This window comes from Capricornis sumatraensis, chromosome 17, assembly GCF_032405125.1.
Source record: "Capricornis sumatraensis isolate serow.1 chromosome 17, serow.2, whole genome shotgun sequence".
In the NCBI taxonomy this organism is placed as follows: Eukaryota; Metazoa; Chordata; class Mammalia; order Artiodactyla; family Bovidae; genus Capricornis; species Capricornis sumatraensis.
In genome coordinates this window covers 29,267,780-29,275,799 of record NC_091085.1, presented here as the reverse complement: position 1 = coordinate 29,275,799, position 8,020 = coordinate 29,267,780, and the positions used below count along the sequence as shown (strand labels likewise).

The window sequence follows — 8,020 nt, the reverse complement described above, 5'->3', positions numbered from 1 at the left end:
GTTATCCCCAAAATAGGTCCTGATGATTTCTGTTGAAATATAAGGCTTAACAGATTAATAAGAAAATGTTGGATAATATGAATGTAGTACTTATACAAAATGTTTCTTTTTTGTAAAGCTTTCACAAAATATTTCAAATTTAATTTTAAATATTATTTCATTATAATTTAGATTTGAATGGATTCTTCAAATATTTACAAAACCTTTTTATAAATGCTTTCTTATAGAAAGGTGGATATCAAAATGTTCAGTAACATGCAAAAAATATTCAGGTACAATAATATATCATATTCACTGTGTTTGTAACTTCCCTATACTTTTCATTTTCTCTTGTCTCCTTCAAAAGTTATTAATATCTGCTTTATATGTGAATATTTTCATGTTGCTTTAATTTCTAACAACATTCCAGCTATCTACACCTTACCTGTGCATAAATCCCAAAACACTGAGATGAGACCTCACTCTCAGCTTCATTGCATAATAATATGTAGCTTTGAGCAATGTGGACATGTTCTTTTCCCTGTCCTGGCAATAGGTCACTCCTTCTAAATTAATATTCAACAGGTACTTTTTTTTTTCTTTCATTCCAAACTGTACTATTGGCTGTTGGTTTCTGGGTCTTTGGATTGTTTCTCTACAATGTGTTGAATTTATATCTCTACTTTAACATCTTCTTCCAAATCTCTATCACAAATTACAGTAAAACATCTTAGAAAACAAGTTCACTGTTTGAGTCAAATTCAGAGACATTCAGTAACACATTCACATTTGTTTAATAACCTCATCCTTATTCCTAATCCATGATTTTAATTAAACTCTGTGCTTTTATTTCTAGGCTTACATCTTCAATGTAATCTTCCTGAATTCAGACTGAGTGTCTGCCCAAGTCAAATGATACTTATAAGAATTTTTAAGCAAAAGTAATGAATCAGTGCAACCATGGAGTACAGTGTTCAGATCCTCATATGAGATATTATTCCACAAAGAGAAATTTATGGAATATGTTATCATTTATGTCATTTAATTGAAAGTATTATGGAAAAGAAATTGGTGTGAGGAGGTCTCTGACAAGAATATTTGATTCAAGTATCATATATTTAACATTTGATAAGAGGATAGATCTTATGTTAAATGTTGTTACACTAATAATAATAATAATAATAATAATAGGAGCAGGAGGAGCCTTAGGAGGTGATGGATATGTTTATGGACTTAATGGTGGTAATGTTTCCATTGATGCATGTTTATGTCCACACTCATCAGGTTGTGCACATTAAATATATACAGCTTTGAAGCAGATGTAAATTTAGCCATCTCTGTGCATATTTACATTTTTCTTCTACATACCACATTTGCCTAAGTGTTTTATTGTTAATTGAATAAAGGAAAAGTAAAACAAAATGTCCTACATATTTAACACATTGCTTTCAAATACTAAAAAGAAACTTAAACTGGATAATATATGTATATATATAAACAAAACCAAAAGTATAACAAAATAATACAAAATTCCTTTAAGTATCCCTATTACTTTAGTGGCTTCCCAGGTGGCCCAGTGGTAAAGCATCCACCTGCAAATGCAGGAAGCACAGGAGACTAGGGTTCAATCCCTGGTCTGGGAAGGCCCCTGGTGGAAGAAATGGCAACCCATTCCAGTATTCTTGCCTGGAGAATCCCATGGACAGAGAAGCCTGTCAGGCTACAGTTAATAGGGTCACAAGGAGTCAGATCCAACTGAGCAGACACACACACATTACTTTAGTGACAGCCTTGAAAGTTCACTATGGACAGTTCTCAAGAAGATTCAGGGCTCCTCGGCCCTTATGTTTCTCAACAAACATCAATGTGCTTCAGCTTCCAATAAGGCCATTCATTATCTCTGATCAATTTGGGAGCATTTATTCATTCTCTAAACACCAAACTAACTACTAACTTATTTTTATGGGTGTTTATCACAAATTTTGATATCTATTATGGTTGTAATGGATTATTTTAGCAAATTTGGTCTTCTGAGATCTGGAATTTGATCTCTGCTCCTAGTTACTAAAGGACCCAGGAAATTGATATTATGTCAGTTTTGGTCAAATTCAGGTAGGAATAAAACATTGAAAAAAAACCAATAGACAATGGAGTATTACTCAGCTATTAAAAAGAATACATTTGAATCAGTTCTGATGAGATGGATGAAACTGGAGCCGATTATACAGAGTGAAATAAGCCAGAAAGAAAAACACCAATACAGTATACTAACACATATATATGGAATTTAGAAAGATGGTAATGATGACCCTGTATGCAAGACAGCAAAAGAGACACAGATGTGTAGAGTGGACTTTTGGACTCTGAGGGAGAGGGAAAGGGTGGGATGATTTGGGAGAATGGCATTGAAACATGTATACTATCATGTAAGAAACGAATAGCCAGTCTGTGTTCGATGCAGGATGCAGGATGCTTGGGGCTGGTGCACGGGGATGATCCGGAGGGATGATGTGGGGTGGGAGGTGGGAGGGGGTGTTCATGTTTGGGAGCTCATGTATACCCGTGGCAGATTCATGTCAATGTATGCCAAAACCATTACAGTATTGTAAAGTAAAATAAAGTAAAAATAAAAATTTAAATAAAAAAATAAAATTTTAAAAAAGACACTGTAAATTAAATAAATAAATAAATAAATGTCAGAAAAGAAAACAATAGAGGTAAGGTAACAAAACTTATGTAGATTTTTACGTATATGTCCAATCTATGTGCACTTCAAATATAGTATTTAATTGATGTCCTCTTACCTTGCTTTTTCGTATTCCCTGAAGTTCTTTTCCAGTTCTATAAGGTCATTGGCTACCCACTCATGGATTTCCTTTTCCCCTTCTGCTAGAATGTGTGTTTGTATAATCAGTCATGTCTGATATTTGAGACTGCATGGACTGTAGAGTTTTCAATTTCACAGGGAGAGTGGGGCCTTAGCCCTTCATAATTTTCAGTGAACTGGTGGATTGAAAGTTATTCTGAAATTTTCTGCCCTACTTTTCAAATTTTTATTTCTTTACCCCTTGTGCCTACCAGTACCAACAAGCTATCCCGTTCTTTCCTAGGAGAATATTTTCTCAATTTTTTTTTTAACTTTTTAGTAACAGCTGCTTTTGAATTAAAGTTGCAATTTAAGTTTTAATCCATCTGCAGTATATGAATGAACCAAATATAATATAATTTTAAAGACACATAGATGCAAAATAAATAAAAATAAACCTACTAGACTTGGAAACTAGTTGCTGGAAAGCTCATGTACTCATATGGTATCTATTTTCTTCATATTTCTTAAGAGATATGAAATTTGGGGAATGCCAATCAGGATTCAGTACAGCAAATACAAACCTAGAATGATTTTAAGCAGAGAGTAAATTAATGTTTATCAAACCATTACAGGAGCTAGAGAAACTGCCTGAGCTGGGCATTCACAAGTTACTAACTAGCCATTGCAGAACTCACTCAGTGAAGAATCACAGGCTGCTAATGGAATACAAGTATCAGTACACAACCTTAGTTTAGATATAGTACTCCAGAAGTCAGGAAAACGCCACCGTTGTAACTGCCTAGAATCAAGGTGTCTTTGCTGTTGCAACTACCTCTCTCTCAAATGGAAAAAAAAAAAAAAAAACAGAAGCAAGACATGGATGTCAACTTCAGAAAAAACAAAAACACAAAAAGGCCAAAGCAATGTCTCTACAGATAATTATGGTGCATACAGTTATTTGAGCCTGACCTTTATCCATAGTGGCCTTCCCTGGTGGCTCAGAGGTTAAAGTGTCTGCCTGGAATGCAGGAGACCCAGGTTCGATCCCTGAGTTGGGAAGATCCCCTGGAGAAGGAAATGGCAATCCACTCCAGTACTCTTTCCTGGAGAATTCTATGGAGGGAGGAGCCTGGTAGGCTACAGTCCATGGGGTCGCAAAGAGTCATACAGTACTGAGCGACTTCACTTTCACTTTCACTTTATCCATAGTACCAGTTATAAGGGCTTCCCTGGTGACTAAGATGGTAAAGTATCCACCTGCAGTGCAGAAGACCCCAGTTCAATCCCTGGGTCAGGAAGATCCCCTGGAGAAAGGAATGGCGACCCACTCCAGTATTTTTGCCTGGGAAATCTCATGGACAGAGAAACCTGGTGGACTACAGACCAGGGGTCATAAAGAGTCAGAGGCAACTAACACTTTCACTTTTCAGCTATAAAGGACTTTCAAAACTGTTGATCTTTTTGATTTTTGCATTGTAGACTCATAACAAGGGGATATGACAGAATGTCAAATGCTTAATTACCCTGTTGTAGACAATATATAAGACAAAGATTACTAAAATGATTGGGCAGACATAAATTATAATGACTTTCTTAATTAATGTGGAAGAAGATCTATTAGAAATATGGAATTCCTGAATAAAAGTTAACAGGACATCTAAGAGAAGGGAAAATAAATCTACACAATGTACTACTTTTTAATATATTGACTTCATGACAGCATTTATAAACTAATGTGTCCATAACCTAAGTGGTTCTGGAAACTACAAAAGAATCTTAGATATAGGGTCAAGATGGGATTTCAGCTTTCAGGGAAAACTCATTGCACATAAATTTTTAAAAATAGTGTTTTTGTTTATGCCAAGATTGAGGAGCAACTATGGAGAACCTTGAAGGAATCTAAAGGAAAAATTCTTCATAAGAGGGCCACTTACAAGAGAAAGCAAAACTACTGTAGCTACCTATGATCCCAGTGACTTTTAGCAGGTAATTAATGTTTCAGATCCATCCTTTTAGTCCCAGTCCTTTGCAGATTTTGAATTAGTGGGAATTTAATAAATGATTGATGAATAAAAATGAATATTAAAATGATTGATTGAATCAACAAGAAACAACTAAATTATATTCACTCTACTATAAAATGAGTTAGAAAAGTGTGTCATAAGTTATTGAAAGATTTCTAACAGAACAGTTATAATGAAAGCTTCTGTTAGTTAGTAACCGGGAGAATTTCATTTGGATAATTCATGTTTGTGAAATAGCTTATTCACCATGATGCCAGGTAAATGAAGCAGAATTATTGTATTAATTTCAGATAAACATTCTGAACTTAATAAAAGAAAGTTTATAGTTGTTCTGTTTCTTCTGTTTCAGTATCAAAGCTTTACGTTTTGTTCACACTTTCTCATAAACAAAAGCTGAATTAAGGTAATAATATGGAACTTGTTACCTTAAATTATTTATGATTAAATGAGTAAAAGAAACACTAAACCTCACATTATTTAAAATACTTCATCCCAGAGATGGTAATTTCAAATAAATATTTATTATTTTTATAGTCCTAAAATGTACTGCACCCTGAACATTGTATGTTACTGCTAAGACTTAAGCTAGGAATGACAATGGCAAGCTTAGTTTTCTTCTCACACAATAGACCTCTAAATAGATTTGTGAAATCATTAAAAAATTTTAAGCTACTATCCTCTAGAAGTGAAATAAAATTTACAGTAATTATAATCTATATGATTTTCAATTTTCAGTATATTTCTGAGAAAGGGTAATTGATTTTTATATACTCTTTTGACATTCATAAGGATATAGTTTAGGTGAAACCTAAAAGCTAGGTTTGGCCATTATGTGTATGTGTATGTGTGTGCTTGTGTGTGTGTGTATGTGTGTTAGTCATTCATTTATGTCCAACTCTTTGCAACCCCATGGACTGTAGCCCGAAAGGCTCGTCTGTCCATGGAATTCTCCAGGGGAGAATACTGGAGTGAGTTGTCTTTCCCTTTTCTAGAGTATCTTCCCAGCCCAGGGATCAAACCTGGGGCTCCTGCACTGCAGATTCTTTACCATCTGAGCCAACAGGGATGCCGTTGGCCATTAAATCTGTTTTATATTATACACACGCTATATGATATTCAAGTTAACCAAATCCGTTCTTATTAGTTAGTTGATTGAATACTTAACTAATATATATTATATATGTACTATGTGCTTAGTTGCTCAGTCATGTCTGATTTCTTGTGACCCTGTGTACTGTAGCCTGCCAGGCTCCTCTGTCCATGGGGATTCTCCAGGCAAGAATACTGGAGTGGGTTGCCATGTCCTCTTCCAGGGGATCTTCCCAACTCAGGGATCGAACCCAGGTCTTCTACATTGCAAGCGGATCCGTTACTGTCTGAGCCATCAGGGAAGCTCATATTATGTATCTGTGTGTGTGTGTATATATATATGCTTATATGATATGAAGCATATGTTATAACCTGAAGGAAACTAAGCATATATTAGAGAACAAGAAACAAACAAACAAAAAAGCCTACACAACCCAATGTGTTCTCATAGATATGATAGTGAAATGTGTGGTATCAAATTGAGAAAAAAATAATGCTAGACCACAGGATCTACAGCTCTGAAACTCAAAGTGTTGAACATCATATTTATGGTTAGATATTATCAGAAATTTCAGTAAACATTAAAATTTATTTGAAATAAACATACAGATATAGTTATTTAACAGAGAAGACATAGTTTTCACATTCCTCATAGCTATTCATTTTAAAGATGATTTTCTTGTCACCAAAAGCACAATGCATAAGAAATGCTTAATAGTAGACTAGCTGTGCTACTTTTAAGTAGGAAAAATATTTTGAAAAAAATTACATTTAGATGAGTAGATATGTTGACTAACTAATATATGCTTTACATATACTAACCTTTCCTTTCATGACTTTCATTTGGCAAAAGAAACTTTCCTTATGATACACAGTGCTTATGAAACTTTTTAATCCATAAGTAGTCCTACTCTCTTTCCCACTGAGGAGCATCAGTTCTATCAGAGTCACTCAAAGTAGGAATTTGCTATGCTCTTAACACTTAGGTGAATGCTGCTTCTGGTGCTAAGTCGCTTCAGTTGTGTCCGGCAACCCTCTAGGCTCCCTGGTCCCTGGGATTCTCCAGACAAGAACACTGGAATGGGTTGCCATTTCCTTCTCCAATGCATAAAAGTGAAAAGTGAAAGTGAAGTCGCTCAGTCGTGTCTGACTCTTTGTTGCCCCATGGACTGCAGCCTACCAGGCTCCTTCATCCATGGGATTTTCCAGGCAAGAGTACTGGAGTGGGTTGCCATTGACTTCTCTGACTTAGGTGAATGGTTCTCTATTAAAACCTGTTAATTTCTTAAGATACATTTGATATGTTTCCAACCAATCTCTTTTGGCTTAAGTTGGACAAAACTGGTTTCTGTGGCTTGCAAGCAAATTAACTGATGCAACTAAAGATCTAGAAAAATGATCGAGTACAATAGTCTACATAAATTTTACATGGTCGCTTACTTCGGTAGTTATTGTTGATATAGTTTATTGTTGATAGGTGGACTTGGAACTTAAGAAAGTACATTAAAAAGTGTTCATGTTCTGTGCTGATACTATGATTATCCTAATACAATATTTCAAATTGAATTAGGTTATTCCTACTATTACACTTTAAAGCATAATTCTGGCATATTGTTTTAGTGAATATTGTATATATAAGAGTTCATTTCAGACAACACAAATAATTACATTCTTACTTTGGGGAGTTATTACCAACATTACTCTCAAACTGTATAAACAGAAGTTGGTTATATACATAATATTTAACTGACCCTCTTAAATATATGTTTATATATTTTTGAACATTATATTTATTGATCTGCTTATCCTTTAATTGCATGATATTTAAAAACTTAACTATTTCAAGTAGAAATAAAACTTACCCAAAGAAGTACAGTGAATCTTATTTTTTCTTTTTGGTAACTTTTCTATTTATTTCTTTACTACTCTCTTTTCTGTTGGACTTTTGACTTTAAGTTTACATTCATATCAATATAATACTGTTTGTTAAAGATTTAATATCTTTTCCTACCACATAGTTGTCATGTCATTTTTGACAAGTTACTTCACCTCAGTAAGTCTCAGTTGTTTTATATATAGAATCAAATTATTTATAATAAGTATTTCTAATTCTTGATGA

The 8,020-nt window shown here is 34.2% G+C and overlaps 1 non-coding gene across 1 annotated transcript; it reads left to right on the top strand.

Annotated features, from left to right (window-relative positions):
• Window positions 1-3,775: 3,775 nt before the first annotated feature.
• On the top strand, window positions 3,776-3,848 carry TRNAS-GGA (transfer RNA serine (anticodon GGA)). The gene has a single exon. It is a non-coding gene; the product is annotated as a tRNA-Ser (tRNA).
• The last annotated feature ends 4,172 nt before the right edge of the window (window positions 3,849-8,020 follow it).